Raw genomic sequence first — 17,297 nt, forward strand, 5'->3', positions numbered from 1 at the left:
CCATATCGGACTGCGTGTATGCAGACATCACTCAGAATCCCCTGTAAGATTCTCCCCCAATTCATTTGTGCAACCTCTTTCAAAAAAGGCTTTGCTGGTCACATTTTTAGGTTCATAACAGAAGCTACAGACACTCGGCGCTGCGATGGCCGGGAACCGAACCCGGGTCAACTGCTTGGAAGGCAGCTATGCTCACCACTCTACCACCAACGCACAGTTGCTGGAGCCCTGCAGGACACCACGAGAGAATGCTCACGATATCGGACGCTGTCTCCGGGACGTGCTGATTCCACACATCGTGAACAAATCATGATATTGTTAGTTACTGTAGCTAGACGTTCAAATGAGTTTCATGGCCAGATGGACTGTTTCCTCCAGCGGTATAGTATTGCAGTGAGACAGCACGATGCCTGCAAGACTATGTCACGCTAAACGCCACAGATTGTGTTTGTCCGTTCGTGTCAGTCGTCCTGCAGCTACGGGAAGTGGGACACAGACATGCTGCAATGCTTTCAGGGCGTTATGATTTGTTTGTGCAACATCCGAGAAGAGTACTTGTGGCTTGAATGTGAACTGTACGTGGCCGCCCCCTTTCCTCTGTAGTGCATGATTTCCTCCCGGCATGCCCTTCGTCATTGTTCTGTCATCTTGTATTTAAAGGGTTGTATTTCTGCTGCTGAAAATAAGCAACGGTTTTCTCACAACGCCCTTTGTTCCCAACGGAGACCTTGTCTGTCATGAAATTCTTCAAAACCTCGAGCTATAAGAAGAAGACGACAGATATGAAGCGTTACAGCAACGACATGCCATGAGACGATTGGTAACGATTTCCATAGGATCCCCGCGGTTGCCTGGCAACCGTCAACTTTGCGCAGTGGCAGTATCGTAGCCTGTGAGGTTTAGCCGAGGCGCGATTATTGCTAGTTGAAAACTTTTCCCAATACCCCGCTTCCGCCGGTTTGCAATACAATCGGCGAAAGCAATTTTTGACAGTCTCGTCAGAGACTGAGCAAGGTGTTTAAAGACAGATTTTGTCATGGTGACATCATGGTAGAAAGAAACGAGCTTGTTTCTTCTCGATAGAAACGCTCTTTAGCTCTTTCAGCGTTATGCAGGGAACAGATCTGTCGAGAACACTTTTGAGTCAGCGCGAAACGCCGTGTTCTGTCAGTTTGATTTCATATTGCTCGTAGCGGCGCCCGGCTTTTGTCTGTCAAACGCTAGGTTGCGCTTCTTCATGCTGCATCGTCGCATGAGTGGAGCTTTTTAAACGTCTGTACTTACTGCGCCCCATAAGAAATCATTAATCATTTGTCCCCGTTCAAAAGAGATTGTGCGATGTCCTGCAGCGTTCGCAAAGCAAACCTTTGACAGTTTGAAAAGAGGAATTTATTCTGCTTCCTGTGCTTGCAGTAGTTACAAAGGTGAACGTCTTTACACGATCTGCTGCAGTTTTCAGTGGGCGAGCTTTGTCAAAGTCGTGGAAAAACGCACTGTGTTTCGGCTCGGGAAACATCCTGCATGTTTTCTGTGTGTATAGCTGTCTTTTAACGCATACAGAATTCATTCGAAATCATTGATTTCTCCAATTACCAGGGGGCCTTTTTGAACCTGCGAGAAGCATTCTTTTAATGTAACAGATTTACTCCGGGGAAAGGCAGCATGACATTGAGAGTTGCTCAAGCTTTCAGCACCCGTATCGGACTGCGTGTAAGCAGACATCGCTCAGAATGCCCTTTAAGATTCTCGTAGCGGCGCCCGGCTTTTGTCTGTCAAATGCTAGGTTGCGCTTCTTCGTGCTGCATCGCCGGCACGAGTGGAGCTTTTAAAACGTCTGTTCTTACTGCGCCCCATAAGAAATCATTTGTCCCCGTTCAAAAGAGATTGTGTGATGTCCTGCAGCGTTCGCAAGGCAAACCTTTGACAGTTTGAAAAGAGGAATTTATTCTGCTTCCTGTTCTTGCAGTAGTTACAAAGTCGAACGTCTTTACACGATCTGCTGCAGTTTTCAGTGGGCGGGCTTTGTCAAATGGCTTGGAAAAAGGCACTGTGTTTCGGCTCGGGAAACACCCTGCATGTTTTCTGTGTGTATAGCTGTCTTTTAACGCATACAGAACTCATTCGAAATCATTGATTTCTCCAATTAACAGGGGCCCTTTTTGAACCTGCGAGAAGCTGTCTTTCAATGTAACAGATTTACTCCGGGGAAAGGCAGCATGATATTGAGAGTTTCTCAAGCTTTCAGCACCCATATCGGACTGCGTGTATGCAGACATCGCTCAGAATCCCCTGTAAGATTCTCCCCCAATTCATTTGTGCAACCTCTTTCAAAAAAGGCTTTGCTGGTCACATTTTTAGGTTCATAACAGAAGCTATAGACACTCGGCGCTGCGATGGCCGGGAACCGAACCCGGGTCAACTGCTTGGAAGACAGCTATGCTCACCACTATACCACCAACTCACAGCTGCTGGAGCCCTGCAGGACACCACGAGAGAATGCTCACGATCTCGGACGCTGTCTCCGGGACGTGCTGATTCCACACATCGTGAACAAATCATGATATTGTTAGTTACTGTAGCTAGACGTTCAAATGAGTTTCATGGCCAGATGGACTGTTTCCTCCAGCGGTATAGTATTGCAGTGAGACAGCACGATGCCTGCAAGACTATGTCACGCTAAACGCCACAGATTGTGTTTGTCCGTTCGTGTCAGTCGTCCTGCAGCTACGGGAAGTGGGACACAGACATGCTGCAATGCTTTCAGGGCGTTATGATTTGTTTGTGCAACATCCGAGAAGAGTACTTGTGGCTTGAATGTGAACTGTACGTGGCCGCCCCCTTTCCTCTGTAGTGCATGATTTCCTCCCGGCATGCCCTTCGTCATTGTTCTGTCATCTTGTATTTAAAGGGTTGTATTTCTGCTGCTGAAAATAAGCAACGGTTTTCTCACAACGCCCTTTGTTCCCAACGGAGACCTTGTCTGTCATGAAATTCTTCAAAACCTCGAGCTATAAGAAGAAGACGACAGATATGAAGCGTTACAGCAACGACATGCCATGAGACGATTGGTAACGATTTCCATAGGATCCCCGCGGTTGCCTGGCAACCGTCAACTTTGCGCAGTGGCAGTATCGTAGCCTGTGAGGTTTAGCCGAGGCGCGATTATTGCTAGTTGAAAACTTTTCCCAATACCCCGCTTCCGCCGGTTTGCAATACAATCGGCGGAAGCAATTTTTGACAGTCTCGTCAGAGACTGAGCAAGGTGTTTAAAGACAGATTTTGTCCTGGTGACATCATGCTAGAAAGAAACGAGCTTTTTTCTTCTCGACAGAAACGCTCTTTAGCTCTTTCAGCGTTATGCAGGGAACAGATCTGTCGAGAACACTTTTGAGTCAGCGCGAAACGCCGTGTTCTGTCAGTTTGATTTCATATTGCTCGTAGCGGCGCCCGGCTTTTGTCTGTCAAACGCTAGGTTGCGCTTCTTCATGCTGCATCGTCGCATGAGTGGAGCTTTTTAAACGTCTGTACTTACTGCGCCCCATAAGAAATCATTAATCATTTGTCCCCGTTCAAAAGAGATTGTGCGATGTCCTGCAGCGTTCGCAAAGCAAACCTTTGACAGTTTGAAAAGAGGAATTTATTCTGCTTCCTGTGCTTGCAGTACTTACAAAGTTGAACGTCCTTACACGATCTGCTGCAGTTTTCAGTGGGCGGGCTTTGTCAAAGTCGTGGAAAAACGCACTGTGTTTCGGCTCGGGAAACATCCTGCATGTTTTCTGTGTGTATAGCTGTCTTTTAACGCATACAGAATTCATTCGAAATCATTGATTTCTCCAATTAACAGGGGGCCTTTTTGAACCTGCGAGAAGCATTCTTTTAATGTAACAGATTTACTCCGGGGAAAGGCAGCATGACATTGAGAGTTGCTCAAGCTTTCAGCACCCGTATCGGACTGCGTGTAAGCAGACATCGCTCAGAATGCCCTTTAAGATTCTCGTAGCGGCGCCCGGCTTTTGTCTGTCAAATGCTAGGTTGCGCTTCTTCGTGCTGCATCGCCGGCACGAGTGGAGCTTTTAAAACGTCTGTTCTTACTGCGCCCCATAAGAAATCATTTGTCCCCGTTCAAAAGAGATTGTGTGATGTCCTGCAGCGTTCGCAAGGCAAACCTTTGACAGTTTGAAAAGAGGAATTTATTCTGCTTCCTGTTCTTGCAGTAGTTACAAAGTCGAACGTCTTTACACGATCTGCTGCAGTTTTCAGTGGGCGGGCTTTGTCAAATGGCTTGGAAAAAGGCACTGTGTTTCGGCTCGGGAAACACCCTGCATGTTTTCTGTGTGTATAGCTGTCTTTTAACGCATACAGAACTCATTCGAAATCATTGATTTCTCCAATTAACAGGGGCCCTTTTTGAACCTGCGAGAAGCTGTCTTTCAATGTAACAGATTTACTCCGGGGAAAGGCAGCATGATATTGAGAGTTTCTCAAGCTTTCAGCACCCATATCGGACTGCGTGTATGCAGACATCACTCAGAATCCCCTGTAAGATTCTCCCCCAATTCATTTGTGCAACCTCTTTCAAAAAAGGCTTTGCTGGTCACATTTTTAGGTTCATAACAGAAGCTACAGACACTCGGCGCTGCGATGGCCGGGAACCGAACCCGGGTCAACTGCTTGGAAGGCAGCTATGCTCACCACTCTACCACCAACGCACAGTTGCTGGAGCCCTGCAGGACACCACGAGAGAATGCTCACGATATCGGACGCTGTCTCCGGGACGTGCTGATTCCACACATCGTGAACAAATCATGATATTGTTAGTTACTGTAGCTAGACGTTCAAATGAGTTTCATGGCCAGATGGACTGTTTCCTCCAGCGGTATAGTATTGCAGTGAGACAGCACGATGCCTGCAAGACTATGTCACGCTAAACGCCACAGATTGTGTTTGTCCGTTCGTGTCAGTCGTCCTGCAGCTACGGGAAGTGGGACACAGACATGCTGCAATGCTTTCAGGGCGTTATGATTTGTTTGTGCAACATCCGAGAAGAGTACTTGTGGCTTGAATGTGAACTGTACGTGGCCGCCCCCTTTCCTCTGTAGTGCATGATTTCCTCCCGGCATGCCCTTCGTCATTGTTCTGTCATCTTGTATTTAAAGGGTTGTATTTCTGCTGCTGAAAATAAGCAACGGTTTTCTCACAACGCCCTTTGTTCCCAACGGAGACCTTGTCTGTCATGAAATTCTTCAAAACCTCGAGCTATAAGAAGAAGACGACAGATATGAAGCGTTACAGCAACGACATGCCATGAGACGATTGGTAACGATTTCCATAGGATCCCCGCGGTTGCCTGGCAACCGTCAACTTTGCGCAGTGGCAGTATCGTAGCCTGTGAGGTTTAGCCGAGGCGCGATTATTGCTAGTTGAAAACTTTTCCCAATACCCCGCTTCCGCCGGTTTGCAATACAATCGGCGAAAGCAATTTTTGACAGTCTCGTCAGAGACTGAGCAAGGTGTTTAAAGACAGATTTTGTCATGGTGACATCATGGTAGAAAGAAACGAGCTTGTTTCTTCTCGATAGAAACGCTCTTTAGCTCTTTCAGCGTTATGCAGGGAACAGATCTGTCGAGAACACTTTTGAGTCAGCGCGAAACGCCGTGTTCTGTCAGTTTGATTTCATATTGCTCGTAGCGGCGCCCGGCTTTTGTCTGTCAAACGCTAGGTTGCGCTTCTTCATGCTGCATCGTCGCATGAGTGGAGCTTTTTAAACGTCTGTACTTACTGCGCCCCATAAGAAATCATTAATCATTTGTCCCCGTTCAAAAGAGATTGTGCGATGTCCTGCAGCGTTCGCAAAGCAAACCTTTGACAGTTTGAAAAGAGGAATTTATTCTGCTTCCTGTGCTTGCAGTAGTTACAAAGGTGAACGTCTTTACACGATCTGCTGCAGTTTTCAGTGGGCGAGCTTTGTCAAAGTCGTGGAAAAACGCACTGTGTTTCGGCTCGGGAAACATCCTGCATGTTTTCTGTGTGTATAGCTGTCTTTTAACGCATACAGAATTCATTCGAAATCATTGATTTCTCCAATTACCAGGGGGCCTTTTTGAACCTGCGAGAAGCATTCTTTTAATGTAACAGATTTACTCCGGGGAAAGGCAGCATGACATTGAGAGTTGCTCAAGCTTTCAGCACCCGTATCGGACTGCGTGTAAGCAGACATCGCTCAGAATGCCCTTTAAGATTCTCGTAGCGGCGCCCGGCTTTTGTCTGTCAAATGCTAGGTTGCGCTTCTTCGTGCTGCATCGCCGGCACGAGTGGAGCTTTTAAAACGTCTGTTCTTACTGCGCCCCATAAGAAATCATTTGTCCCCGTTCAAAAGAGATTGTGTGATGTCCTGCAGCGTTCGCAAGGCAAACCTTTGACAGTTTGAAAAGAGGAATTTATTCTGCTTCCTGTTCTTGCAGTAGTTACAAAGTCGAACGTCTTTACACGATCTGCTGCAGTTTTCAGTGGGCGGGCTTTGTCAAATGGCTTGGAAAAAGGCACTGTGTTTCGGCTCGGGAAACACCCTGCATGTTTTCTGTGTGTATAGCTGTCTTTTAACGCATACAGAACTCATTCGAAATCATTGATTTCTCCAATTAACAGGGGCCCTTTTTGAACCTGCGAGAAGCTGTCTTTCAATGTAACAGATTTACTCCGGGGAAAGGCAGCATGATATTGAGAGTTTCTCAAGCTTTCAGCACCCATATCGGACTGCGTGTATGCAGACATCGCTCAGAATCCCCTGTAAGATTCTCCCCCAATTCATTTGTGCAACCTCTTTCAAAAAAGGCTTTGCTGGTCACATTTTTAGGTTCATAACAGAAGCTATAGACACTCGGCGCTGCGATGGCCGGGAACCGAACCCGGGTCAACTGCTTGGAAGACAGCTATGCTCACCACTATACCACCAACTCACAGCTGCTGGAGCCCTGCAGGACACCACGAGAGAATGCTCACGATCTCGGACGCTGTCTCCGGGACGTGCTGATTCCACACATCGTGAACAAATCATGATATTGTTAGTTACTGTAGCTAGACGTTCAAATGAGTTTCATGGCCAGATGGACTGTTTCCTCCAGCGGTATAGTATTGCAGTGAGACAGCACGATGCCTGCAAGACTATGTCACGCTAAACGCCACAGATTGTGTTTGTCCGTTCGTGTCAGTCGTCCTGCAGCTACGGGAAGTGGGACACAGACATGCTGCAATGCTTTCAGGGCGTTATGATTTGTTTGTGCAACATCCGAGAAGAGTACTTGTGGCTTGAATGTGAACTGTACGTGGCCGCCCCCTTTCCTCTGTAGTGCATGATTTCCTCCCGGCATGCCCTTCGTCATTGTTCTGTCATCTTGTATTTAAAGGGTTGTATTTCTGCTGCTGAAAATAAGCAACGGTTTTCTCACAACGCCCTTTGTTCCCAACGGAGACCTTGTCTGTCATGAAATTCTTCAAAACCTCGAGCTATAAGAAGAAGACGACAGATATGAAGCGTTACAGCAACGACATGCCATGAGACGATTGGTAACGATTTCCATAGGATCCCCGCGGTTGCCTGGCAACCGTCAACTTTGCGCAGTGGCAGTATCGTAGCCTGTGAGGTTTAGCCGAGGCGCGATTATTGCTAGTTGAAAACTTTTCCCAATACCCCGCTTCCGCCGGTTTGCAATACAATCGGCGGAAGCAATTTTTGACAGTCTCGTCAGAGACTGAGCAAGGTGTTTAAAGACAGATTTTGTCCTGGTGACATCATGGTAGAAAGAAACGAGCTTTTTTCTTCTCGACAGAAACGCTCTTTAGCTCTTTCAGCGTTATGCAGGGAACAGATCTGTCGAGAACACTTTTGAGTCAGCGCGAAACGCCGTGTTCTGTCAGTTTGATTTCATATTGCTCGTAGCGGCGCCCGGCTTTTGTCTGTCAAACGCTAGGTTGCGCTTCTTCATGCTGCATCGTCGCATGAGTGGAGCTTTTTAAACGTCTGTACTTACTGCGCCCCATAAGAAATCATTAATCATTTGTCCCCGTTCAAAAGAGATTGTGCGATGTCCTGCAGCGTTCGCAAAGCAAACCTTTGACAGTTTGAAAAGAGGAATTTATTCTGCTTCCTGTGCTTGCAGTACTTACAAAGTTGAACGTCTTTACACGATCTGCTGCAGTTTTCAGTGGGCGAGCTTTGTCAAAGTCGTGGAAAAACGCACTGTGTTTCGGCTCGGGAAACATCCTGCATGTTTTCTGTGTGTATAGCTGTCTTTTAACGCATACAGAATTCATTCGAAATCATTGATTTCTCCAATTACCAGGGGGCCTTTTTGAACCTGCGAGAAGCATTCTTTTAATGTAACAGATTTACTCCGGGGAAAGGCAGCATGACATTGAGAGTTGCTCAAGCTTTCAGCACCCGTATCGGACTGCGTGTAAGCAGACATCGCTCAGAATGCCCTTTAAGATTCTCGTAGCGGCGCCCGGCTTTTGTCTGTCAAATGCTAGGTTGCGCTTCTTCGTGCTGCATCGCCGGCACGAGTGGAGCTTTTAAAACGTCTGTTCTTACTGCGCCCCATAAGAAATCATTTGTCCCCGTTCAAAAGAGATTGTGTGATGTCCTGCAGCGTTCGCAAGGCAAACCTTTGACAGTTTGAAAAGAGGAATTTATTCTGCTTCCTGTTCTTGCAGTAGTTACAAAGTCGAACGTCTTTACACGATCTGCTGCAGTTTTCAGTGGGCGGGCTTTGTCAAATGGCTTGGAAAAAGGCACTGTGTTTCGGCTCGGGAAACACCCTGCATGTTTTCTGTGTGTATAGCTGTCTTTTAACGCATACAGAACTCATTCGAAATCATTGATTTCTCCAATTAACAGGGGCCCTTTTTGAACCTGCGAGAAGCTGTCTTTCAATGTAACAGATTTACTCCGGGGAAAGGCAGCATGATATTGAGAGTTTCTCAAGCTTTCAGCACCCATATCGGACTGCGTGTATGCAGACATCGCTCAGAATCCCCTGTAAGATTCTCCCCCAATTCATTTGTGCAACCTCTTTCAAAAAAGGCTTTGCTGGTCACATTTTTAGGTTCATAACAGAAGCTACAGACACTCGGCGCTGCGATGGCCGGGAACCGAACCCGGGTCAACTGCTTGGAAGACAGCTATGCTCACCACTATACCACCAACTCACAGCTGCTGGAGCCCTGCAGGACACCACGAGAGAATGCTCACGATCTCGGACGCTGTCTCCGGGACGTGCTGATTCCACACATCGTGAACAAATCATGATATTGTTAGTTACTGTAGCTAGACGTTCAAATGAGTTTCATGGCCAGATGGACTGTTTCCTCCAGCGGTATAGTATTGCAGTGAGACAGCACGATGCCTGCAAGACTATGTCACGCTAAACGCCACAGATTGTGTTTGTCCGTTCGTGTCAGTCGTCCTGCAGCTACGGGAAGTGGGACACAGACATGCTGCAATGCTTTCAGGGCGTTATGATTTGTTTGTGCAACATCCGAGAAGAGTACTTGTGGCTTGAATGTGAACTGTACGTGGCCGCCCCCTTTCCTCTGTAGTGCATGATTTCCTCCCGGCATGCCCTTCGTCATTGTTCTGTCATCTTGTATTTAAAGGGTTGTATTTCTGCTGCTGAAAATAAGCAACGGTTTTCTCACAACGCCCTTTGTTCCCAACGGAGACCTTGTCTGTCATGAAATTCTTCAAAACCTCGAGCTATAAGAAGAAGACGACAGATATGAAGCGTTACAGCAACGACATGCCATGAGACGATTGGTAACGATTTCCATAGGATCCCCGCGGTTGCCTGGCAACCGTCAACTTTGCGCAGTGGCAGTATCGTAGCCTGTGAGGTTTAGCCGAGGCGCGATTATTGCTAGTTGAAAACTTTTCCCAATACCCCGCTTCCGCCGGTTTGCAATACAATCGGCGGAAGCAATTTTTGACAGTCTCGTCAGAGACTGAGCAAGGTGTTTAAAGACAGATTTTGTCCTGGTGACATCATGGTAGAAAGAAACGAGCTTTTTTCTTCTCGACAGAAACGCTCTTTAGCTCTTTCAGCGTTATGCAGGGAACAGATCTGTCGAGAACACTTTTGAGTCAGCGCGAAACGCCGTGTTCTGTTAGTTTGATTTCATATTGCTCGTAGCGGCGCCCGGCTTTTGTCTGTCAAACGCTAGGTTGCGCTTCTTCATGCTGCATCGTCGCATGAGTGGAGCTTTTTAAACGTCTGTACTTACTGCGCCCCATAAGAAATCATTAATCATTTGTCCCCGTTCAAAAGAGATTGTGCGATGTCCTGCAGCGTTCGCAAAGCAAACCTTTGACAGTTTGAAAAGAGGAATTTATTCTGCTTCCTGTGCTTGCAGTACTTACAAAGTTGAACGTCTTTACACGATCTGCTGCAGTTTTCAGTGGGCGGGCTTTGTCAAAGTCGTGGAAAAACGCACTGTGTTTCGGCTCGGGAAACATCCTGCATGTTTTCTGTGTGTATAGCTGTCTTTTAACGCATACAGAATTCATTCGAAATCATTGATTTCTCTAATTAACAGGGGGCCTTTTTGAACCTGCGAGAAGCATTCTTTTAATGTAACAGATTTACTCCGGGGAAAGGCAGCATGACATTGAGAGTTGCTCAAGCTTTCAGCACCCGTATCGGACTGCGTGTAAGCAGACATCGCTCAGAATGCCCTTTAAGATTCTCGTAGCGGCGCCCGGCTTTTGTCTGTCAAATGCTAGGTTGCGCTTCTTCGTGCTGCATCGCCGGCACGAGTGGAGCTTTTAAAACGTCTGTTCTTACTGCGCCCCATAAGAAATCATTTGTCCCCGTTCAAAAGAGATTGTGTGATGTCCTGCAGCGTTCGCAAGGCAAACCTTTGACAGTTTGAAAAGAGGAATTTATTCTGCTTCCTGTTCTTGCAGTAGTTACAAAGTCGAACGTCTTTACACGATCTGCTGCAGTTTTCAGTGGGCGGGCTTTGTCAAATGGCTTGGAAAAAGGCACTGTGTTTCGGCTCGGGAAACACCCTGCATGTTTTCTGTGTGTATAGCTGTCTTTTAACGCATACAGAACTCATTCGAAATCATTGATTTCTCCAATTAACAGGGGCCCTTTTTGAACCTGCGAGAAGCTGTCTTTCAATGTAACAGATTTACTCCGGGGAAAGGCAGCATGATATTGAGAGTTTCTCAAGCTTTCAGCACCCATATCGGACTGCGTGTATGCAGACATCGCTCAGAATCCCCTGTAAGATTCTCCCCCAATTCATTTGTGCAACCTCTTTCAAAAAAGGCTTTGCTGGTCACATTTTTAGGTTCATAACAGAAGCTACAGACACTCGGCGCTGCGATGGCCGGGAACCGAACCCGGGTCAACTGCTTGGAAGACAGCTATGCTCACCACTATACCACCAACTCACAGCTGCTGGAACCCTGCAGGACACCACGAGAGAATGCTCACGATCTCGGACGCTGTCTCCGGGACGTGCTGATTCCACACATCGTGAACAAATCATGATATTGTTAGTTACTGTAGCTAGACGTTCAAATGAGTTTCATGGCCAGATGGACTGTTTCCTCCAGCGGTATAGTATTGCAGTGAGACAGCACGATGCCTGCAAGACTATGTCACGCTAAACGCCACAGATTGTGTTTGTCCGTTCGTGTCAGTCGTCCTGCAGCTACGGGAAGTGGGACACAGACATGCTGCAATGCTTTCAGGGCGTTATGATTTGTTTGTGCAACATCCGAGAAGAGTACTTGTGGCTTGAATGTGAACTGTACGTGGCCGCCCCCTTTCCTCTGTAGTGCATGATTTCCTCCCGGCATGCCCTTCGTCATTGTTCTGTCATCTTGTATTTAAAGGGTTGTATTTCTGCTGCTGAAAATAAGCAACGGTTTTCTCACAACGCCCTTTGTTCCCAACGGAGACCTTGTCTGTCATGAAATTCTTCAAAACCTCGAGCTATAAGAAGAAGACGACAGATATGAAGCGTTACAGCAACGACATGCCATGAGACGATTGGTAACGATTTCCATAGGATCCCCGCGGTTGCCTGGCAACCGTCAACTTTGCGCAGTGGCAGTATCGTAGCCTGTGAGGTTTAGCCGAGGCGCGATTATTGCTAGTTGAAAACTTTTCCCAATACCCCGCTTCCGCCGGTTTGCAATACAATCGGCGGAAGCAATTTTTGACAGTCTCGTCAGAGACTGAGCAAGGTGTTTAAAGACAGATTTTGTCCTGGTGACATCATGGTAGAAAGAAACGAGCTTTTTTCTTCTCGACAGAAACGCTCTTTAGCTCTTTCAGCGTTATGCAGGGAACAGATCTGTCGAGAACACTTTTGAGTCAGCGCGAAACGCCGTGTTCTGTCAGTTTGATTTCATATTGCTCGTAGCGGCGCCCGGCTTTTGTCTGTCAAACGCTAGGTTGCGCTTCTTCATGCTGCATCGTCGCATGAGTGGAGCTTTTTAAACGTCTGTACTTACTGCGCCCCATAAGAAATCATTAATCATTTGTCCCCGTTCAAAAGAGATTGTGCGATGTCCTGCAGCGTTCGCAAAGCAAACCTTTGACAGTTTGAAAAGAGGAATTTATTCTGCTTCCTGTGCTTGCAGTACTTACAAAGTTGAACGTCTTTACACGATCTGCTGCAGTTTTCAGTGGGCGGGCTTTGTCAAAGTCGTGGAAAAACGCACTGTGTTTCGGCTCGGGAAACATCCTGCATGTTTTCTGTGTGTATAGCTGTCTTTTAACGCATACAGAATTCATTCGAAATCATTGATTTCTCTAATTAACAGGGGGCCTTTTTGAACCTGCGAGAAGCATTCTTTTAATGTAACAGATTTACTCCGGGGAAAGGCAGCATGACATTGAGAGTTGCTCAAGCTTTCAGCACCCGTATCGGACTGCGTGTAAGCAGACATCGCTCAGAATGCCCTTTAAGATTCTCGTAGCGGCGCCCGGCTTTTGTCTGTCAAATGCTAGGTTGCGCTTCTTCGTGCTGCATCGCCGGCACGAGTGGAGCTTTTAAAACGTCTGTTCTTACTGCGCCCCATAAGAAATCATTTGTCCCCGTTCAAAAGAGATTGTGTGATGTCCTGCAGCGTTCGCAAGGCAAACCTTTGACAGTTTGAAAAGAGGAATTTATTCTGCTTCCTGTTCTTGCAGTAGTTACAAAGTCGAACGTCTTTACACGATCTGCTGCAGTTTTCAGTGGGCGGGCTTTGTCAAATGGCTTGGAAAAAGGCACTGTGTTTCGGCTCGGGAAACACCCTGCATGTTTTCTGTGTGTATAGCTGTCTTTTAACGCATACAGAACTCATTCGAAATCATTGATTTCTCCAATTAACAGGGGCCCTTTTTGAACCTGCGAGAAGCTGTCTTTCAATGTAACAGATTTACTCCGGGGAAAGGCAGCATGATATTGAGAGTTTCTCAAGCTTTCAGCACCCATATCGGACTGCGTGTATGCAGACATCGCTCAGAATACCCTGTAAGATTCTCCCCCAATTCATTTGTGCAACCTCTTTCAAAAAAGGCTTTGCTGGTCACATTTTCAGGTTCATAACAGAAGCTACAGACACTCGGAGCTGCGATGGCCGGGAACCGAACCCGGGTCAACTGCTTGGAAGGCAGCTATGCTCACCACTATACCACCAACGCACAGCTGCTGGAGTCCTGCAGGACACCACGAGAGAATGCTCACGATATCGGACGCTGTCTCCGGGACGTGCTGATTCCACACATCGTGAACAAATCATGATATTGTTAGTTACTGTAGCTAGACGTTCAAATTAGTTTCATGGCCAGATGGACTGTTTCCTCCAGCGGTATAGTATTGCAGTGAGACAGCACGATGCCTGCAAGACTATGTCACGCTAAACGCCACAGATTGTGTTTGTCCGTTCGTGTCAGTCGTCCTGCAGCTACGGGAAGTGGGACACAGACATGCTGCAATGCTTTCAGGGCGTTATGATTTGTTTGTGCAACATCCGAGAAGAGTACTTGTGGCTTGAATGTGAACTGTACGTGGCCGCCCCCTTTCCTCTGTAGTGCATGATTTCCTCCCGGCATGCCCTTCGTCATTGTTCTGTCATCTTGTATTTAAAGGGTTGTATTTCTGCTGCTGAAAATAAGCAACGGTTTTCTCACAACGCCCTTTGTTCCCAACGGAGACCTTGTCTGTCATGAAATTCTTCAAAACCTCGAGCTATAAGAAGAAGACGACAGATATGAAGCGTTACAGCAACGACATGCCATGAGACGATTGGTAACGATTTCCATAGGATCCCCGCGGTTGCCTGGCAACCGTCAACTTTGCGCAGTGGCAGTATCGTAGCCTGTGAGGTTTAGCCGAGGCGCGATTATTGCTAGTTGAAAACTTTTCCCAATACCCCGCTTCCGCCGGTTTGCAATACAATCGGCGGAAGCAATTTTTGACAGTCTCGTCAGAGACTGAGCAAGGTGTTTAAAGACAGATTTTGTCATGGTGACATCATGGTAGAAAGAAACGAGCTTTTTTCATCTCGACAGAAACGCTCTTTAGCTCTTTCAGCGTTATGCAGGGAACAGATCTGTCGAGAACACTTTTGAGTCAGCGCGAAACGCCGTGTTCTGTCAGTTTGATTTCATATTGCTCGTAGCGGCGCCCGGCTTTTGTCTGTCAAACGCTAGGTTGCGCTTCTTCATGCTGCATCGTCGCATGAGTGGAGGTTTTTAAACGTCTGTACTAACTGCGCCCCATAAGAAATCATTTGTCCCCGTTCAAAAGAGATTATGCGATGTCCTGCAGCGTTCGCAAAGCAAACCTTTGACAGTTTGAAAAGAGGAATTTATTCTGCTTCCTGTGCTTGCAGTAGTTACAAAGTTGAACGTCTTTACACGATCTGCTGCAGTTTTCAGTGGGCGGGCTTTGTCAAAGTCGTGGAAAAACGCACTGTGTTTCGGCTCGGGAAACATCCTGCATGCTTTCTGTGTGTATAGCTGTCTTTTAACGCATACAGAATTCATTCGAAATCATTGATTTCTCCAATTAACAGGGGGCCTTTTTGAACCTGCGAGAAGCATTCTTTTAATGTAACAGATTTACTCCGGGGAAAGGCAGCATGACATTGAGAGTTGCTCAAGCTTTCAGCACCCGTATCGGACTGCGTGTAAGCAGACATCGCTCAGAATGCCCTTTAAGATTCTCGTAGCGGCGCCCGGCTTTTGTCTGTCAAATGCTAGGTTGCGCTTCTTCGTGCTGCATCGCCGGCACGAGTGGAGCTTTTAAAACGTCTGTTCTTACTGCGCCCCATAAGAAATCATTTGTCCCCGTTCAAAAGAGATTGTGTGATGTCCTGCAGCGTTCGCAAGGCAAACCTTTGACAGTTTGAAAAGAGGAATTTATTCTGCTTCCTGTTCTTGCAGTAGTTACAAAGTCGAACGTCTTTACACGATCTGCTGCAGTTTTCAGTGGGCGGGCTTTGTCAAATGGCTTGGAAAAAGGCACTGTGTTTCGGCTCGGGAAACACCCTGCATGTTTTCTGTGTGTATAGCTGTCTTTTAACGCATACAGAACTCATTCGAAATCATTGATTTCTCCAATTAACAGGGGCCCTTTTTGAACCTGCGAGAAGCTGTCTTTCAATGTAACAGATTTACTCCGGGGAAAGGCAGCATGATATTGAGAGTTTCTCAAGCTTTCAGCACCCATATCGGACTGCGTGTATGCAGACATCGCTCAGAATCCCCTGTAAGATTCTCCCCCAATTCATTTGTGCAACCTCTTTCAAAAAAGGCTTTGCTGGTCACATTTTTAGGTTCATAACAGAAGTTACGGACACTCGGCGCTGCGTTGGCCGGGAATCGAACCCGAGTCAACTGCTTGGAAGGCAGCTATGCTCACCACTATACCATCAACGCACACAGCTGGAGCCCTGCAGGACACCACGAGAGAATGCTCACGATATCGGACGCTGTCTCCGGGACGTGCTTATTCCACACATCGTGAACAAATCATGATATTGTTTGTTACTGTAGCTAGACGTTCAAATGAGTTTCATGGCCAGATGGACTGTTTCCTCCAGCGGTATAGTATTGCAGTGAGACAGCACGATGCCTGCAAACTATGTCACGCTAAACGCCACAGATTGTGTTTGTCCGTTCGTGTCAGTCGTCCTGCAGCTACGGGAAGTGGGACACAGACATGCTGCAATGCTTTCAGGGCGTTATGATTTGTTTGTGCAACATCCGAGAAGAGTACTTGTGGCTTGAATGTGAACTGTACGTGGCCGCCCCCTTTCCTCTGTAGTGCATGATTTCCTCCCGGCATGCCCTTCGTCATTGTTCTGTCATCTTGTATTTAAAGGGTTGTATTTCTGCTGCTGAAAATAAGCAACGGTTTTCTCACAACGCCCTTTGTTCCCAACGGAGACCTTGTCTGTCATGAAATTCTTCAAAACCTCGAGCTATAAGAAGAAGACGACAGATATGAAGCGTTACAGCAACGACATGCCATGAGACGATTGGTAACGATTTCCATAGGATCCCCGCGGTTGCCTGGCAACCGTCAACTTTGCGCAGTGGCAGTATCGTAGCCTGTGAGGTTTAGCCGAGGCGCGATTATTGCTAGTTGAAAACTTTTCCCAATACCCCGCTTCCGCCGGTTTGCAATACAATCGGCGGAAGCAATTTTTGACAGTCTCGTCAGAGACTGAGCAAGGTGTTTAAAGACAGATTTTGTCATGGTGACATCATGGTAGAAAGAAACGAGCTTTTTTCTTCTCGACAGAAACGCTCTTTAGCTCTTTCAGCGTTATGCAGGGAACAGATCTGTCGAGAACACTTTTGAGTCAGCGCGAAACGCCGTGTTCTGACAGTTTGATTTCATATTGCTCGTAGCGGCGCCCGGCTTTTGTCTGTCAAACGCTAGGTTGCGCTTCTTCATGCTGCATCGTCGCATGAGTGGAGCTTTTTAAACGTCTGTACTTACTGCGCTCCATAAGAAATCATTAATCATTTGTCCCCGTTCGCAAAGCAAACCTTTGACAGTTTGAAAAGAGGAATTTATTCTGCTTCCTGTGCTTGCAGTAGTTACAAAGTTGAACGTCTTTACACGATCTGCTGCAGTTTTCAGTGGGCGGGCTTTGTCAAAGTCGTGGAAAAACGCACTGTGTTTCGGCTCGGGAAACATCCTGCATGTTTTCTGTGTGTATAGCTGTCTTTTAACGCATACAGAATTCATTCGAAATCATTGATTTCTCCAATTAACAGGGGGC

The 17,297-nt window shown here is 46.9% G+C and overlaps 10 non-coding genes across 10 annotated transcripts; 8 read left to right on the forward strand and 2 right to left on the reverse strand.

The window, feature by feature from the left end:
* Positions 1-863: 863 nt before the first annotated feature.
* On the forward strand, positions 864-1,005 carry LOC148810546 (U4 spliceosomal RNA). Its single transcript, XR_016086693.1, has one exon. It is a non-coding gene; the product is annotated as a U4 spliceosomal RNA (small nuclear RNA).
* Positions 1,006-3,111: 2,106 nt separating this feature from the next.
* LOC148810547 (U4 spliceosomal RNA) lies at positions 3,112-3,253 on the forward strand. The gene has a single exon (XR_016086630.1). It is a non-coding gene; the product is annotated as a U4 spliceosomal RNA (small nuclear RNA).
* A 2,106-nt stretch (positions 3,254-5,359) lies between these two features.
* On the forward strand, positions 5,360-5,501 carry LOC148810548 (U4 spliceosomal RNA). The gene has a single exon (XR_016086694.1). It is a non-coding gene; the product is annotated as a U4 spliceosomal RNA (small nuclear RNA).
* Positions 5,502-7,607: 2,106 nt separating this feature from the next.
* On the forward strand, positions 7,608-7,749 carry LOC148810549 (U4 spliceosomal RNA). The gene has a single exon (XR_016086641.1). It is a non-coding gene; the product is annotated as a U4 spliceosomal RNA (small nuclear RNA).
* A 2,106-nt stretch (positions 7,750-9,855) lies between these two features.
* On the forward strand, positions 9,856-9,997 carry LOC148810550 (U4 spliceosomal RNA). Its single transcript, XR_016086652.1, has one exon. It is a non-coding gene; the product is annotated as a U4 spliceosomal RNA (small nuclear RNA).
* Positions 9,998-12,103: 2,106 nt separating this feature from the next.
* On the forward strand, positions 12,104-12,245 carry LOC148810551 (U4 spliceosomal RNA). Its single transcript, XR_016086663.1, has one exon. It is a non-coding gene; the product is annotated as a U4 spliceosomal RNA (small nuclear RNA).
* Positions 12,246-13,629: 1,384 nt separating this feature from the next.
* trnag-ucc (transfer RNA glycine (anticodon UCC)) lies at positions 13,630-13,701 on the reverse strand. The gene has a single exon. It is a non-coding gene; the product is annotated as a tRNA-Gly (tRNA).
* Positions 13,702-14,351: 650 nt separating this feature from the next.
* LOC148810553 (U4 spliceosomal RNA) lies at positions 14,352-14,493 on the forward strand. The gene has a single exon (XR_016086674.1). It is a non-coding gene; the product is annotated as a U4 spliceosomal RNA (small nuclear RNA).
* Positions 14,494-15,870: 1,377 nt separating this feature from the next.
* On the reverse strand, positions 15,871-15,942 carry trnag-ucc (transfer RNA glycine (anticodon UCC)). The gene has a single exon. It is a non-coding gene; the product is annotated as a tRNA-Gly (tRNA).
* Positions 15,943-16,590: 648 nt separating this feature from the next.
* On the forward strand, positions 16,591-16,732 carry LOC148810555 (U4 spliceosomal RNA). Its single transcript, XR_016086685.1, has one exon. It is a non-coding gene; the product is annotated as a U4 spliceosomal RNA (small nuclear RNA).
* The last annotated feature ends 565 nt before the right edge of the window (positions 16,733-17,297 follow it).

The sequence above is a fragment of the Atractosteus spatula genome (genome assembly GCF_055471065.1).
Source record: "Atractosteus spatula isolate fAtrSpa1 chromosome 26 unlocalized genomic scaffold, fAtrSpa1.hap1 SUPER_26_unloc_1, whole genome shotgun sequence".
In the NCBI taxonomy this organism is placed as follows: Eukaryota; Metazoa; Chordata; class Actinopteri; order Semionotiformes; family Lepisosteidae; genus Atractosteus; species Atractosteus spatula.